The 16355-nt window shown below is 41.4% G+C and overlaps 1 protein-coding gene across 3 annotated transcripts in view; it reads right to left on the bottom strand.

Annotated features, from left to right (window-relative positions):
- The window catches only part of LOC101872730 (cadherin-4), a 457816-nt gene that overhangs the window by 56506 nt on the left and 384955 nt on the right, over positions 1–16355 (bottom strand). The window lies entirely within an intron of this gene.

Below are 16355 nucleotides of genomic sequence, written 5' to 3' on the forward strand. Positions count from 1 at the left end.
GGTAAGCCTGGGGTATCTGATCCCATTTCAGGTGACCACATGCTAGCTGTGATTTTTTCAGGCTATATGAGTTGAAAACAACAGTCCCTTATTCTAGTACTGATGCTTTCTCACAATTAGAAAAACAAGGGCATATAGTGGCATGAAGAATCTCTCAAAACTAAGAACATTTGCTTTGGTTGTAGTGTTGAATTCAAATGAAACCATGTCTGTGGTCCTGTGCTCTATAATCTCAGCTTCCTGTAGGACACAAGGGAAACATCCCCAAAACTGCACCAGTATTTTCGTCAGAATCCAGTTTAACATCTTACACTTGTAGCAGATTTAGAAGGAGCTGATGAGATCATAAGCTTAATGCTCTCCTAAATGCTGGTGAGACTTGAACTTTTGGATAAGAAAGTGTTTATCCTACTCCTACAGCAGTATATAATGTTAAGCTTCTGTAGACCTTCTTATCTCAGGCTCTGGAGGTGGTGTCCAGACTTACACTGAGTAAATGTTAAGTGTGTTGCTTTATTCCTCCACTTCTCAGAAAACTATGCTGTGAAAGTAGAAGGACTAGAAGGTGATGCACTTTGCAAACAAGAAGCAAGGCTGTAAGACCAGGCGTTGTGTGGACTTCTTGTGACCATCCTCTTCAGACAGGATGCGAAGGCATTTAGAACTCTAATCCTTGGTTTCTCCTAAGAAGCTGGAGGCTGTGATAAGTACGTGTCAAGATTTTTGTGAGATGGATTAACTCCCTGTGGGGAATAAGGTGAGATCATGAAATGTACTTAATTTTATCCTAAGTTGCACTCACATTTGTGTCCCAGAGGTGAAAAGGTTTTATCTCATCCCACTAACTGCAGTGTTTACCTCACTCTTGGTTAATGGGAGCTGTATGAATTTTTTCTCTTTTCTCATAGCAAATATCAGAATAATCCAGGTTTAGAAATGTATTATCTGACAGCAGAAACAAAGTGTTAACTCAAACCAGCTGCAGCAGGTCCTCACTTCCAGTCTTTAAGGTCTCTAACTAAACCATTAGCCCATGGAGTCATTGATTTAATAGACAGACCTTGCTCCCCATGCATTCAGCCCTGTCACTTTGAAGGGGTAGAAATGGAAAATAGAATATGCATCACAGAGATCCCATTTTCACAGCTCCATTTGAAACAGAAAAGACCATCCTGGGTGGGCACATTCCTCTGGTCTGAACAGTGGAAGATGCATATCTGTGGGAGTTATTTATTATCCAGGTATTGTGAGACAACGTGAGCTCATGCCAGGGGTCTGGCATGCTGTGAGCAGGCAGAAGTGGGCACCAAGGGGGTGAGATGGATGCAGAAACATCTCTTCAGGTGGTTTCCTATTTGTTTTATTGTGTACATAAAATGGACACTGTTGTCCTCAGCAGTGTGGGGGCTGGGTTTAGCAGAGTGGATCAACTTGGAATGTCTGTTGTAAAAGTCTTCCCCTCTCTCTTGAATTGCTGTGGTGAATAAACAGCCCACCTGCTATGACCCAGAGGCACACAGCAGGTGAGGATTCAGGGTTTTATGCTTTCGGAGTGCCAGGTGGGGTTTGAGAGGGTCTGTGTATTTGCCTGATGCTATTGTTAAGATTCTTTTTCAAGGGGAAGGGGATGTTCAACCCCGTGTGTCTGGTGCCGCTCCCTGGATCTGTGTGTGCAGAACTGGGCCTTGGTGTTTTTATAAAAAGGGAAAAAGCAAACAAACCAAATCAACAGATGGAACTCCTCAGATGGAAGGGGACATAATGGTTATTTAAAGAGCTGCTAAGGTCTAATGGAAATTTTCAAGAAGCATTCCATTTAGAACTAGCAGAGATTTATTTAGCCCATATTTTCTGTTTGTTTTCAGTCATTTTTCATAGCAAAGAACATTTGCTAGCAGTGCTCATTCTTACAGCATCTTCAACTGTGTATTTCCCAGCACTGCCCTAGTTGCTACGGAGACAACAGAGATGCCACAAACAGCAGAAAGCTGTTCTGGTGTGGAAGCAGTGCACCGAAGAGAGAAATGTCCCCTGGAAACATGAGATCTTCCAGTCCTTGTACACAGGCATGGAAAATGGGTGAGATCTGCAGGACATACAATGTGCTGGATCCTGAGGCTTAACAAAATGTTTCCTCAGAGTTGCTTCCCTGTTGCCAGCTGCTTTTCAAGCTGCAGAAAAGCCACAAACTGTACTGCTCTAGACTTGATGCCAAAGAACATTTTCTACCTGGATTTGAATAATGTGAATATATTAATTAAAGTTGATAATGGCTGATAATGATTTCCATCAGCAGTAGAATGTTGCTATATTTATCATTATCTATGAGATTCTCGTACCTAACTGTAATTTACACAGAGAAGGCTTGAAGCAACGTGACTTGCCATCTTAACAACTTTTCTTATAACACCTTTAAAGACACAGAACATTGTTTTTTCAGCTGACAGGTCCATTTCTCAGTATGTGAAAGAAAGCAAAGAGAGGAAACCAAGACCCTCAGGTTTTGCTTTAAGCAGCTTACCCTGGTAAGAGACTGGATCCACATTGGCAAAAATTGGAGAATAATTTAGCATTTGTATTTATTATGGATTTTGCTTTGCAGAGCTTTGACATGGTTTGCTGACAGAAGTAGGGCTTCACATAAAGGGAGACTGGGAGAGGGAGAACAGAAACAGTGCCTTGGTACTTTCTAAAATCCAAGAGGAAATAGCTCCGAGGCATGGGGAACTACACCCCAGCTTCCCTTAGGCTATGCTCAGGGGCCCTTCAAAATGGAAGATTTGGCAGCAAGAAGTAAGGAACATCTTGCAAAAGCCACAGAAGATACAGCAGGAAGAAGGCTGGAAGATGTTTTCCATGATCCACCTTTTGGGCTGGAAGGTTGGGCAAGGACTGGACTTTCCCTCAAGGGGAAAAAGAGATGACTAGATCCTGCAAGGGAAGCACCCGAGTCCTCACACAGTGGAGGATCACAAAGGTGGAATTCATGGGATTGTGCTGGTACTATCCCAGCCTGGGTGCAGGAAGCATTTCCCCTGCTGCTGCTGTCCGGGGCTCAGCAGACTCCGGCTGGGACAGTGCCTTCAAGAAGAAAAATCAGAGCCAGACATTGAATGCCAGGCAGTCACTATGCTTTCATGGCAGTATAAACTAAAACCAGCTAAGCTATACCTAACTTTAAAAACGCTTTTTTACACCAGTCACTGGACATAGACATGCAACTGAAAATTCTGGGAAAAAAACCCCACCAAAATAAGCATTTCCTATAAAATAGGTCTTAGTGATATAAAATTTATAAAATATGAATCCATAGAATATACAAAACAGAGTCATGTTTAGCTAGCATGCACAAACCTCAGACACACCAGTAACTCACACAGAGGTCAAGCCAGTTTGCAAAATAAAATAGGAATAAACCATCCTGGAAGCTCAACATCTCTCAAAGCTGATGATGTAACTGCTGCTGGTTTCAGCAGACCTTGATCAAAGCCAGAACAACAGGAACCTTCTTAAATATTTGTTGTTAAGGTAAATCTAAAATGATTGTCTAGCACAATGTTAATTACATTGTACAGCAATCAAAACAGAGACGCTGAGTCTAATGAATTCCTGCTCTCACCTTTGGAACAGAACTCGAGTGTCTTGTTCACCTCCTTATTAGCCCATAAATATTCTAATTAGGAAGCAACTCCAGATGAATAGGATTAGCAATAAGGACATTTTAGACTAGGTACACAAGAGATACTCAAAACTCTCATGTCTTATCTAAGGCTCTCCTGACATTTATAATCATGTAGAAACACTAAATTTACATAGCTCTGCCTAATTAGACATGGTTGCAATTACGTTTGTGGGCTTCCTTTTTTTCCTGCCCAAGTATAACTTACACTGTCAAAACAGGAAGCAGGAATTCAATAGAAGCTCAGCAAGAAATAAAAGTATTTTCTGCTATTTATTTCTTGCTGGTTTTAATTTGAAATTCATATTTCAAAGCAATTTTTTTTTTTAGATCCTAGGCAAGAACGGGCTGTTATGGATCCAAGTCCAGATCACTGCTGCTTTAGATGTAAAAACGTGCTTTTTATAGATCAGCAGCATCTCAAGAGCAGGCACTAAAACAGGCCAAATTCTGCAAAAGGTGACACATGCTCTGCCTGTAGTAGGTGGGCTGCTCCTGCTCTTGATGAGAGAAGGAAACAAAGAAACTTGTTTCCTTTGAGGACTGTAAGCCCCCTAAAATTCTCATCTTGCTTAGTATTCTGCTGAATGCCCTGTGGGTTTTTGTTTCCGTCCCTTTCCCCAGCCTGAATGAGCCTGAGTCTGACATTTCTGCAGTAATTCTGTGTTTGCCTTTCTTGGCCTTCAGAAAGATGGTGAGAAGCAGGTAATCCATCAAGCTGTATTTTCTGTGCAGCAAATGCTGATATTATTGGGCAGGAGTCTGATAAATGATGTGTACATTATAACTGTATTTCAATATATTGTCTTTGATGTCTCTAATCACAGACAGTTCTTTCACCTTTGCTCAAATATTAATCAAAGTAAATGATATACACTCAATTCAACATGCTTATACATTTCTGCTTCAGAACTAAACTATAATCATAACAATTCACCTGGGTCGGCAGACTTCACCTGCACAGAGCTCAGGCTGCAGTCAAGGTAGGTGGAGATGGCCAAACATTTGTATATACCCTTGGAATTGGCATATTAGGAAATTCCCAGAGCAAACTGCAACACATCCATTTTATTAACTGCTTATGGCCTAATTCTCTTTACTCCTAAAAATACTTTGTTTATTAGAAAACCAGCATCTTTTCTGATTCCCATGTCCCATTTCAAGCTTCACGCAAGTGATGCCAGCAATGTTACAGAGCCCTTGGAAGCCAGGGTTCCTGATGGCAAGGGTCACTTGCTCTGGGCACTGCAGTACTAAAGATACCTTCTTAATAATAAAGACTCAGGAGGGATGAGAGAGCAACTAAACAAAAAAACCCCTCCTGTTTACAGCTTCACTGCTTGGAATGTGGGAGAGGTGGTGAAACAACAGTTCTGTTTGTGCAGGTTTGTAAAAGCCAGACTCAATCAATTAAGAAACCAAGAATCCTCCTTTTAGCAAACTGAACAAAAGCAGATCATGCAGCAAATTGACTCATGTAAGTGCTCTGAGACTGTTTAATGCAGTGGCCAGAGCAGTAACATCCACCAAGTCTTGGGTCAACCCAAAGCTAGCTGAAACCCAAAGCCTTCTGAAGCCCAGCTGCAGCCTTCCGATGAATTTTATACTCAGGCTCCACTGAGCTATGAAGAGCTGGCACGTTTCTGAATATCTGCATAAAATAAGTGCAACAGCCTGCTTCTAAAAAGACATAACTGGCATGTTTTCTTTGGCTAGGACATCAGCCTCATGCCTGTTTCCTTATCAAGATCAGGAGTTGTATCAGTCCAGGTAGCTGGATCTGAAAGTTTATGATGACAGCTCGAGCAGTTGAAAAGAAATCAATAACCATAAAAACACCACTCCCATCCTCTGCTTGGCTATATTAATATCAATCAATATGCATAAATGACTAGCGACAGGCACATCTGCACTAGTCTAGCACATAATCAACTTTGCCTTGTCTCAGCTTAATACAATTTTCTACCATATTAGCAGTCTTTATGATATCCTGTCTTTTCAAATAGACATAATTCAGAATCACTACATAGTTAAATTGGATTATTTTAGTTGCACAGATCCCCACTCTCGCACATACACACAAAGCCACTCTTCAGCAGCAGCCTCTTTTCATTCCACTGTGGTTGGGATTAAAGCCATGTTTAAAGTGTTAGCAAGGAGGTGACATTCGAGGCCATCACCAGCTTTTACCAATACCTCTGGCAGGAAAATTTATGTGTGTATACATACGTATACTTAACAGACCGGGAAAAGAAATGAACCAACTTATCAAATGCCATGCTGAAGCATCCATTAAAAATTGCACACACTTTTAATGACTTGGGTGAGGGTTGCTGTTGCATAAATTTATTTAACGTTAATGTCCCCAGTTTGCTGTAAATTTCACACTGTGAAATTACCAGGGCAATTCTAATGGAGCTGAAGCCTCCAGCTGCACTCTATGATAAAGGAGGAAATAATTATGAATTCCTCTGGGAAGCCAAAGAAAGTCAAAGATCTTCGAAACTGCTCCCAGATGAGCTGCTCATCAGTGAGCTCTGGGGGTGCACAGCCGCTCCCCAGCACCAGGGAAAGCATAAAGAGCAGGATGCTCATGCTGATGATGACTCCGGCACCAACATTTAATTTGAAAGGTTTGAAAGCTGGTGTCTGCAACTGCTTCTGCCAAGAAATGTATGAACAGTCAAGACAGAGCACGGAAGTGGGTTTTATGTTCCAAGTCAGGAGGATGCTGTGTAATTTTACATCTAATCACCTAACATGAGACATAACCACCAAACACACAGCTCCAGGAGCCCATGCCTGAAGCTCTGACATGCCTGTAGCATGAGAAGATGCTGAACTATGCACATTGTACCATCTAGGATAGCATTTTCTGTATCCCTTTGAATTCAGAGCTTATAGCCTTTGCCAAGAAGAGTGGAAAAAAGATAAAAAATAGTAGCTGCAGAAACCCCTTTGTACCAATCTCCTTAATCTTCCATCTCTGCAAATGTCCCTTCCTCCCATTTTGGTTTTATCCTCTCTTGTTCTCCCTTGTATCTCCACATTCATGGAGAGGCAGAAGGCTTCAGGACAGATTTTTCCTCCTTCTCCCTTTTTCCACATCATTACAAGCTTCAACAGCAGCGGGAGAGCCCACCTCAGCCCTGAGCATGTCAGGGCACAGCTGGAGACCCGAGCCCCTGCCTCCTCCCCACCACCACACTCCTTGCCTGGTAGTCAGCATTCTCCCTTCAGTCAGCTTTGAGCTGAGACCCTGCAATGAGTGACCCTGTAATTGGTCAGGCTGCACCTCTGAAATGATAAAAGAACTCATTCCTGGTAAGGAAAGTAGAGAAATGTACGAAACAAAATTATCTAATGGAACAGGCAGGCAGCTTTTATTCAGTCTCTCCCTGTGCATCACTCACAATAACGTGTTTCAGTGTACTTCAGACTTGTTTCCCAAGAACAAATATAATTCTTATTTATAATGCAACAAAGGATAAAGCAGGTTTCCTGATTCTGATAAGTGACTCTGTGATTATCTCTTCAATAAAAACCACCATGTCTTTCAGATAATTCTTTCCTATTTTACTCTGGTTTGGATTAGAGAAGGCACAGATGAGCTTCTCTGTGCCTTGAGTTACTTTGCTTATTTTCTCATTTATAAAACCCAGGGACCCACTGGAGAACACTTCAATGGTACTTAAGGACTTTTGAATGCTAGATTGAACTTTGTGGTCTGGACTTGCAACAGTGTAAAACCAATGCAGAACTACGGAGAGCCTCACTGTTTATCAGGTAATTGCATCCTGTGAGATGATAACGTGGTGATGGGGGGCTTGCAGCGTTATCACCGTGGATCATGACACAGCCCTCGCCTTGAATAGTAATCATCCAGCTTCCCAAATAAGCAGCGAACCAAGATGCTTCTGAGAACCGTGGCAACAAAACACCAGTACAGTGCATTAGCATGCTCCAGATGTTGGCTTGCTGTACCAAAATGGGGTGAAAAATGTCAAATGAAATGCAGTTACCTGCCTGGGCTTTCTACCTGCACTCAAATCCTTCTAACAAAAAATGTACCATACTATTTTCTGCATCCTCTTTTAAGGTAGCTGTCACCATACGGTTTAGAAATACCAAACATAGTAAGAATGGGAACTTCAGTGTCAAAATGTCCCATCGAAATTCAGACACCTCCTTCTCACAGTCTGTGCAATACTGTGAAGCAAGCAGGGCCTGGACCTCACTGGAAAAAAAATCCCCAAACAGATTCTGTGTTTATGTAATGATGTATTTATTTAGGGCCATTCCAAACATATACAGCTGGTTAGACTTGAAAATAACTGCATGTGAAAATGCAAACAATAATTTATGTAACTTTAAATGAGTTTTTGCAAGATGTTTTGATGTGTTTTCCCTCAATGCTCCCCTGCACATCTGCTTATTAAGTATGTCATTTAGCTTATCTTATTTCCTATGGATGTTGTAAGAAAAGCACCATGCCTGTGCTCCTCTCTAAACCTGCCGTGATACAGCATCTGGGGGTCAGCACAATAATGCAAAATCCATTTCTCAAATCTGTCAGTCAGCCTTTGAAGATGCTAATACTGCAGGCAATGGTCACTCTGAGTTACATTAATAGGCTCTTACTGCAAACAGTGGAATTAGTTTTCAGAAGAACATCCCTAAATACCCATTTTGATATGGTAGGATGACAGTAGTGGCAGAAACCATATAGAGAGCTGAAGGGGCCTAAGGATGAAAACTGGTGGAGAATAACGACAAAGTGGTTTTTCATCAGAAGATGCCAAGAGTGAGACTGCTCCCAAGGAAAGACATTCAAAAAGTCTCCCTCGCTTGGAATTAATTTTTACATGGCAAAATAGTCCCTTTTAAAATTGTTTTAATGGTTTGAGATAACTTTGAGAAAAATTGATCTTTTAAAATGTCAAACATCATTTTAGCAGACCAATATCAATGTGACATTTCTGCAGTTATTAAAATAAAATTGTTTATTCTCTCCAGGTTTTTTTTATTTTTGAAAGGTAATTATGATTTTAAAAATTCATTATTTTGTCTCAGTCTGGGGGTGGGAAACTTCTGTGGGCCATTTCCTGCTTAATCAGGATCATCTACATAAGTGATTGCTGATGCTTCAATTTCTACTCCAATGCATATAGCCAAGAGATTCTCCAGCTCTCCAGTTTGGGGGTTCACAGCAATGTTGCCATGGCCAAAGGAGCTACCACCAACCCAAAGATCAACCCAGCCTCCTGCAGGTTGCCCTGTTCTTTGAGATGTTTTCCTAGCACGAGTGAAGTTTGCTCATGGAAAACCAATATAAGTATGTCTACATGTGCCATGGTCAGGGCAGTGACTGCTTTGCAAATGGGGGATCTGCTGAGGTCACACAGTCATTCAGTGCATCTTCAGAATAAGCCACTGGAAGCTGCCTCCCTTCCCATCTGTAGGGCAGATTTTCCAATAGTAGGGAGTACTGGTAACCTCTCCAGATTTTCTCTTTATGCTCAAATATCCATTCATTCAAACCGCATCTAGCTGCTGATTTACAAACAAATACTGTTCATTATGTTTTCTGTCAAACATCATGTCTTCCAATATCAAACATTAAAGGGGGAAAAATAGACATAATTCACAAACCTAATAACACATTTCCCATCAAACTCCTCTGCATTGCCATGGCCACAAATCAGCCAAGATGAAAGCATTTTCAGGGCTGAAGTTTAATGGCTAAAATAATTGCAGAAACATACACATCTCCAAACCAAAACACTTCCAGAATGAATAATGCTTGGAGTATCCTCTCGTCTACTACTTCAGTTCACCTCAGTACAAGTTCCCCTGTGAGCAAAACACATACAATGTATTGTATGGTATTTCAGACACTGCAGATCTCTACAGCTGGACCAGCTCCACTCTGCTTCAAGCAAAGCAAAGGGATTTGCAGAGAGAAGGATGCTGCTGCCCTTATCTCTCTGAAATTCACCTTCAGAAGGTGAAAACAACACTTCTGAAGTAGGCATTTTATTTGGCATATTCTTGCTTGGGTGGTATCAGTTCCCTTTAGAAAAGTAACTATTTACCAGAAAAGCTTTACTAACTCTACAAGAGTTACTCGCTGTTGACTTACAAACCCTGCTTCCTATCCTCAGGCAACAGGAACGGCCTTAGAGCATCTGCCCAAACTTTTAAGCATTTAAACAAGATCCTTCCTCATAAACTGAGATAAATTCCATGTTGGTATGAAGCAAAACTGCAATCTGTTTTTCAGAGATCTGTATAAATTAAGACTGAAAGGGCCAACTGATTGAATGCCTGGATAATATGAGTCACTGCATTTTTATTTAATTAGCTCCCCTTCTAAATTTTAGCCATCAGATTTGAGGTCACTCAGTATGTGACCTGTTTACTTTAACTGAAAGCTGCATTTACTTTTCTGGAAAGGCATTTGGAACAGAAAGCATTGTAAGTGCAAAAAATGAATAGCTTGAATAAAACATGATTGTACTGACACATACTCTACTTAATGAGGATTTCTTCCACTAAACCTCCACATGTTTTTTTTTAAACGGAAGAACAGAACAGCAATGAAAGGAAAATATTTAGCCTAAAATCTGGGAGAAAACTCAGTGAGGTTACCATGACAAAAGAACAAACTGCCTTGCTGTTCTGCTACTAGAGGCTCCTAGACGCTTTAATGTGCAATGCTGGGGAAAAGAACACATAGCTCCTTCCTTCCAGCACATGACACTATGCTGGCCTTATCCAAGACACCCGCTCTCAAACTGTAGTGAATGGTGAATATCCCAGACCTCAGCACCTGATGTTGTGATTATTTATAGCCCGTCTAGTGTTGCTTGGAAGTGTCTAACAAGAAGAGCTCTCCCCTTCAAAGAGCACCTTCTGCCATCTTTTTGGATACTAATTAGTAGAGACCTCAAGGAATAAGACAGCATTTGTGGCGCTGAATAGCAAACTCCCACATTTTTGTCCCTGTGCACAAATTTCTGCCTTTTTGGAACTGTTACATCCCCAGCATCTATATACTCCATGCTTTTGAAACTGTTCAAGTGCTCAGATGAGATATACTATAAAAATACTAGATGCACCTCCATTTTAACAGTATTTTACAAAGCATGTAATAGCCACTCCATTGTTTCTACTGATAACTTTCCATTTTAAGAATCCTTTCAGAATACAAGCCTCTATACCTGGTCTCCTAACAGCTGAATTACTTCGCATTTAAAATGCCTTTTTCTTGTGCTCTGTTAAGAAAAGTCACTTCTGCAGACTGAAGCATCTTGTAAACTCATTCATACTCTGGCAGATGTGTTGATGGTAAGATTTTACCCAGAAATGTAGCCCAAGATGCTTATAGAAACCAGTTGTGTTATTAAAAAGCTAGTAATAGTGTAGGAAGAAAGAGTTCACAGAGCCTCTCTACGATGGCTTGGCTTCATGAGCGAAGATTTTAGGAAGGGCTTTAACCATGCTTACTACAAGCACGATGACCAAGGGCAAGTGGGATATGCAAATCTGGTTGGAAAAGGGTGCTTAGGCAATCAGGCAGTGTCTGACCAGGACTATCATCTCCTCAGCAATCCCGAGCTACCTATGTGCTGGTCTGCCCGCATGCAAGGTTGGATCTGCAGCTTCCCATGCACCTTGTCACTACTGATTCGACCCTCACCCGTCCATACTGACAAGTGAGAGCGAGCCCTGCCAGCCTGTGCAGTGGATTTTTTAGGTAAGGGCAGCTTGCACAGAACTAGACCCACCATTTACACCTGAGGTTGAACTGGCACGGCCCAGGGAGGTAGGACAGTGACAGCAAAGTCCGCAGGTCGTAGGTTTTGTAAGAGTGTCCTTCTCTTAGATGGAAGACCATACAACGCTAATAACAGACAAAGGTTTGTGGATAAGTTAATTAGTGGGGCCAGCTTCTGCTTAATTATTTCACTTGGCCTGATACAGATTTACACAATAATCCCTTTAGAGAGGGAAGGTGCTATTGGAAAGTATGTGATGTACTGGAAATAAAACTTTAAATCTGTCTGAGCTGAGCAGGTAGTCTTCTATCTGAAATTGGAATGATACACTCTTCTCCACTGTAAGACAAGCTCAAATGGAAAAAGAAATGCAGGTCTGAACCAGAGAGATTATGCTAAGGACATGGTGAGCTTTCCACTCTGATACTTAACTTTATTTCCTCCACCCTATTCAGCTGGGATTTTACTATTGAATAATGTATAAACCAACCTACTGTAGTCAGAGGTGGGATTTCAGGAGCAACTTGAAACAAATGCAACCAGACTGTACCAGAACTCTCTGAACATACTAAAATGTCTGTGAAGAAAGTAAAGGATCTATAGACTATTAGTACAGGTGGGATTTTCTTATAGGAGAGGCTCTGAAGATTTCCAGATTTCAAAAAACAGGACTGATTAGGTTGGGTAGCAGTCCTATTTTGTCTCAGACTCTGTAACTGGATCCAATTACACTCAAAGGTCAGTTTTATCTAGTTTGGGGTTGAGTAGGTGTCCTGGTTTGAGCAGTAGCAGTCATTTTTCTCCTTCTTGGTAGCTGGTGCAGTGCTGTGTTTTGACTTTCGCGCTGGGAACGGTTGCTGATAGCAAGCATGTTTTAAGTTACTGCTCAAATGTTTGGTTTGTCCAAAGCCTTTTCTGAGCTCATGCTCTGCCAGGGAAGGAGGGAGGCTGGGAGGAAGGAGAGACAGGACACCTGACCCAGGCTAGCCAAAGAGGTATTCCATACCATAGTACATCATACCCAGAAGGTAACTGAAAGAGACCCTGGAGGGCTGGAGCTCTGGGGGTGATGGAGGAGGTATCAGTCGGTGCTTGGTCGGGCAGGGTGGGGTGAGTTATGGGTCAGTGGCTGGTGAGATGTTGTATTCTCTTCACTTGTTATTGGCTGTATCATTATTGTTTGTAGTAGTAGTAGCAGGAGTGATCTGTGTTATACCTTAGCTACTAAACTGTGCTTATCTCAACCCATGGAGGCTACATTCTTTGAATTCTCCTTCCTAACTCTCCAGTGAGTTGGGGGAGCAAGGGGGGGAGTGAGTGAATGAGTTGTGCAGACTTGGTTTAAACCACGACAGTAGGTCAACCCCAAATCATGCAGCTTTTCAATTTGGTACCATCTCTTCAATAACGTGCCCAAGTATGAGTAAGAAGTCATTACAGATTAACATCTGAATCAGTACAATCTCAAAATCAAATGGAAAAAGAATTGAAAAAAAAAACCAAATTGGGAGCTACTCTGGCAGGACAGTAAATAGCATCATATGCACTGTCTGAACAGGAGGAAACTCTTTATTTCAGCCAAAGGGCAGGACTCATTCTTGGTGGAATCAGCTTCATGGGAGATGTAAGCTGGCTGTAGGTTTACTTCTATGCACTGGTTCTCTCTGTTCTACAGTTAGAGTACCCTTCTGTCTGCATCTTCAGAAAGGACACACACAGGACTCAAGCTGAAAAAATTTGTAGAACAACCAGAATGATAAAGGTAGCACTCTGGCCGATCCTTGTTATTAAAAACAATTTGATGGGGAATGACAGGACAGGAGCAGTGCCAAGAGAAATGCAAGCTGTCTGTGGTAGATCACCTTGTCAGATACCAACTGGAGAGAAGTGCTCTGGTGCTGAGGTGGGCTCCCCGTCAGCTCCTCTAACAGCTACATTTCACTGGAGCACAGGGGTTATCACCCTCATCAGGAAAGATGAAGCCTCTTCAGCAACTGGTCTCCAAATGTGAAACCAACTTTTCAAGAGGATCAGCATGGCTGCAAAATCATGAGTTGTTCCTCATCCCTCACAAACAACTATGACCCTCTCCTCCTTAAAAGGGCAAGAGTGGCAAAGAAGACAACATATCCTGGTCACAATCAAGGCACTTTGTCAATGCTAGCAACAAGGCAAAGAATTATTGAAGACAAGTCCAAAATTAGCATTAACACAATATGGGTAGGACCACTTGTCTTGGTGACAGGTTTACCATGAATTTCTGAATCCCAAAGGGTTTGTGTTGCATAGACTGAAATAAATGGAAGAGCTTGATAAGGCTTCATAGAAACTATCAGACTGAGCAGCTTGCTTAACCAAACTCAGTCTGCTTTGCCAAAAGCAGAGGTATCAAGGATTAAATGCCACATATCTATTGGTCAGGGATTAACAATATGGGCAAATGTACAGTGTGCTCTGCCTGTCCAGGAGGTATGATTAAATAGGTGTTTGCTGTGCTTATGTCCTTCATTAGTGTTTATCTTTGCTTGTCAATGTTATTAACTTCCTAAACCCCACAATGATGACAGGGACATTAGTGTCTAAGCACAGGGACAATAATGAGGGAATATGTGTGGATGAAATCTCTGTGAGGGTGAGCTTACACAAACTCACATTCAAATGGTGCCAACAGATCATCACAATTTGCATAACCAGTTTGTCTTCAGCCCATTATATTTGTGTCCTGATCATCTCACTGGTGAATTATTTTTGGAGGCAAATACTATGGGTATTTTCCTATCTACTCACTGGACTTCCATGTGTTCCAAGCTATTTACCAGCCTCCATTTTTTTGGAAAGCTCTTTTGTTTTTTTCAAGGCCAGTTTGGATGGGGTTTTGAAAAACCTGGTCCAGCGAACAGTGTCCCTATCCACAAGAGAGGGTTGGAACTGGATGAGCTTTATGCTCCCTCTCAATCTAAACCACTCTATGATTCTTTAGAAGTTTCTCCTATCATCTCCAAATCATCTTTTTTGTTTTAGTGAAGCACATACTAAAGCTATCATATTCCAAGGCCCGTGCCTCGGAGCCCTTACTCTATTGATTTCACTGGTCTACCTAGCTAGCAGGTTTTTATCAAGGAAAAATAATGAAAAAAACCCTCAACCCTTTCCATACACACAGGCTCCAACACCTGCTTGGCAGCATCGTATTTAGAAAGTTGCAGCAATCATGCAGAAGACTGAAAGGTACAGAGAATTCTGGAAACACCCAGCAGAAAGAGACACAGTCACTGCTATTTGAGAAACACAAACGGGAAGACATATTCTTTTCAGGTACTGTAACAAGCCTTCAGAAACACTGACGTAATTCCCCTCTTAATTAAAACAAACAACAGCATTTCTACAATGAGGCTTCATTCACATCTTTCTCATCCTGTAACAAGGGCTACTGAGAAATCCATTAAGCAATGCTGGACCAAGAGCACTCAGAGCAGATTCAAGCCCTCCCCATCTACTAGCTTCTGGTATTTCAAAGTACTACAAGTGGCTCTCCATTGCGTGCATGATGCATTTCCACAGGCACTAAATGAGCTTAATAAAATGAACCTTCTTCACTGATGAGTGGCAGTGCTCCTCACCATAATTTGCTGAAAAAGGTAATTTTTGTCTGTAATAAGAAAACAAAATGCATGCTGGAATGATGGAGCGAACTCAAATCAATCCTACATACAATGTGGAAATGTAAATGAGAATCAACCATAAATCTACTGGCTAAATTCAGTTTATGGCTAATCAGCTCTTCCTTTGGCAGGATACGCTGCTGTGGAAATAGGATAATTTTATAACTGAATAATTTAAATAGTTTTATCTTTAAGTAACGATTTCAGACATATTAATATATGAAGCTTCAGTGTTTATATTTTTGTTACATGGACCTGAAGAATTATAAGGTATCAGGAATAACACAGTATTCAGTGATAAATGACATTTATAGAGTGGCTTTCATCCCCTAGAGTGACTCTGTGCTGCACAAATCTCTGGGATGGCATGTGGCAGCCAACGAAGGCAGAGCCTGCTGTGTGACAGCACCGGGGCAAGCTGCTTCTCAATAGCAAAGGGACACTGTCCAATACATTAAGGCCAAGGCTAGAAGGGACAAGCAGATCAGAGCCTGACCTGCTGTTCAGAGAATTCTATAGTATTTTACCTGTACATTCCTGTTAAGGCTCTGGTAGTTTATGTCTGGCTTGAAGACAAGCTTCACAAAGACTTACAGCCATTATTTGAATACTGTGAGAACTGGAAAAGCCACTTATCCTTAGAACTCTGTTACAGTCCATCATCTCAGTCACTGGAAAACACTTTGAGAGCCTGTGAGTTTGGAGGCTAAATACAGTAGCTTGAGGTCCAAATTCATAGAAATGGATGTGCCTCACTGGAAAAATAATCACTAATCTCTCACTCTCATTCTCCTCCTGTGAGTTCAGCTATGGATGCATTCTTCTGCATGTTTTAATGCAGTGATGTGGGAACTTCATCTTTAAAAGCAAGATATTTGTGGCTCAGCAGAATCTAATGTTTAGTTCTTCTCTGGAAAAAATAATGGAGAAAACATGAAAACCAGAATTCCTCTCACTATGAAGAACTCCTGTAATATATAAAAATAACAAAGACGGTGCACACTAGATTGTGCCTGTCACAAGGTGACATCCTCTTACCAATTTTTGCATTAGTCCTCACTGCTCTTTGGAGATGGATAATTTGAGTGGGGAAAATGGGAAACTCTGAGGATGCAGTTAAGCCATTTAGATGTCACTTTGTCTCATTTTTTTATGTTTTGTCTGTACACATACTAGACTGATAATCTACACAGATTCACTCATCTATTACTCACATCATGTCAAGATTCTTCA

This window comes from Melopsittacus undulatus, chromosome 10 (genome assembly GCF_012275295.1).
Source record: "Melopsittacus undulatus isolate bMelUnd1 chromosome 10, bMelUnd1.mat.Z, whole genome shotgun sequence".
Taxonomy (NCBI): Eukaryota; Metazoa; Chordata; class Aves; order Psittaciformes; family Psittaculidae; genus Melopsittacus; species Melopsittacus undulatus.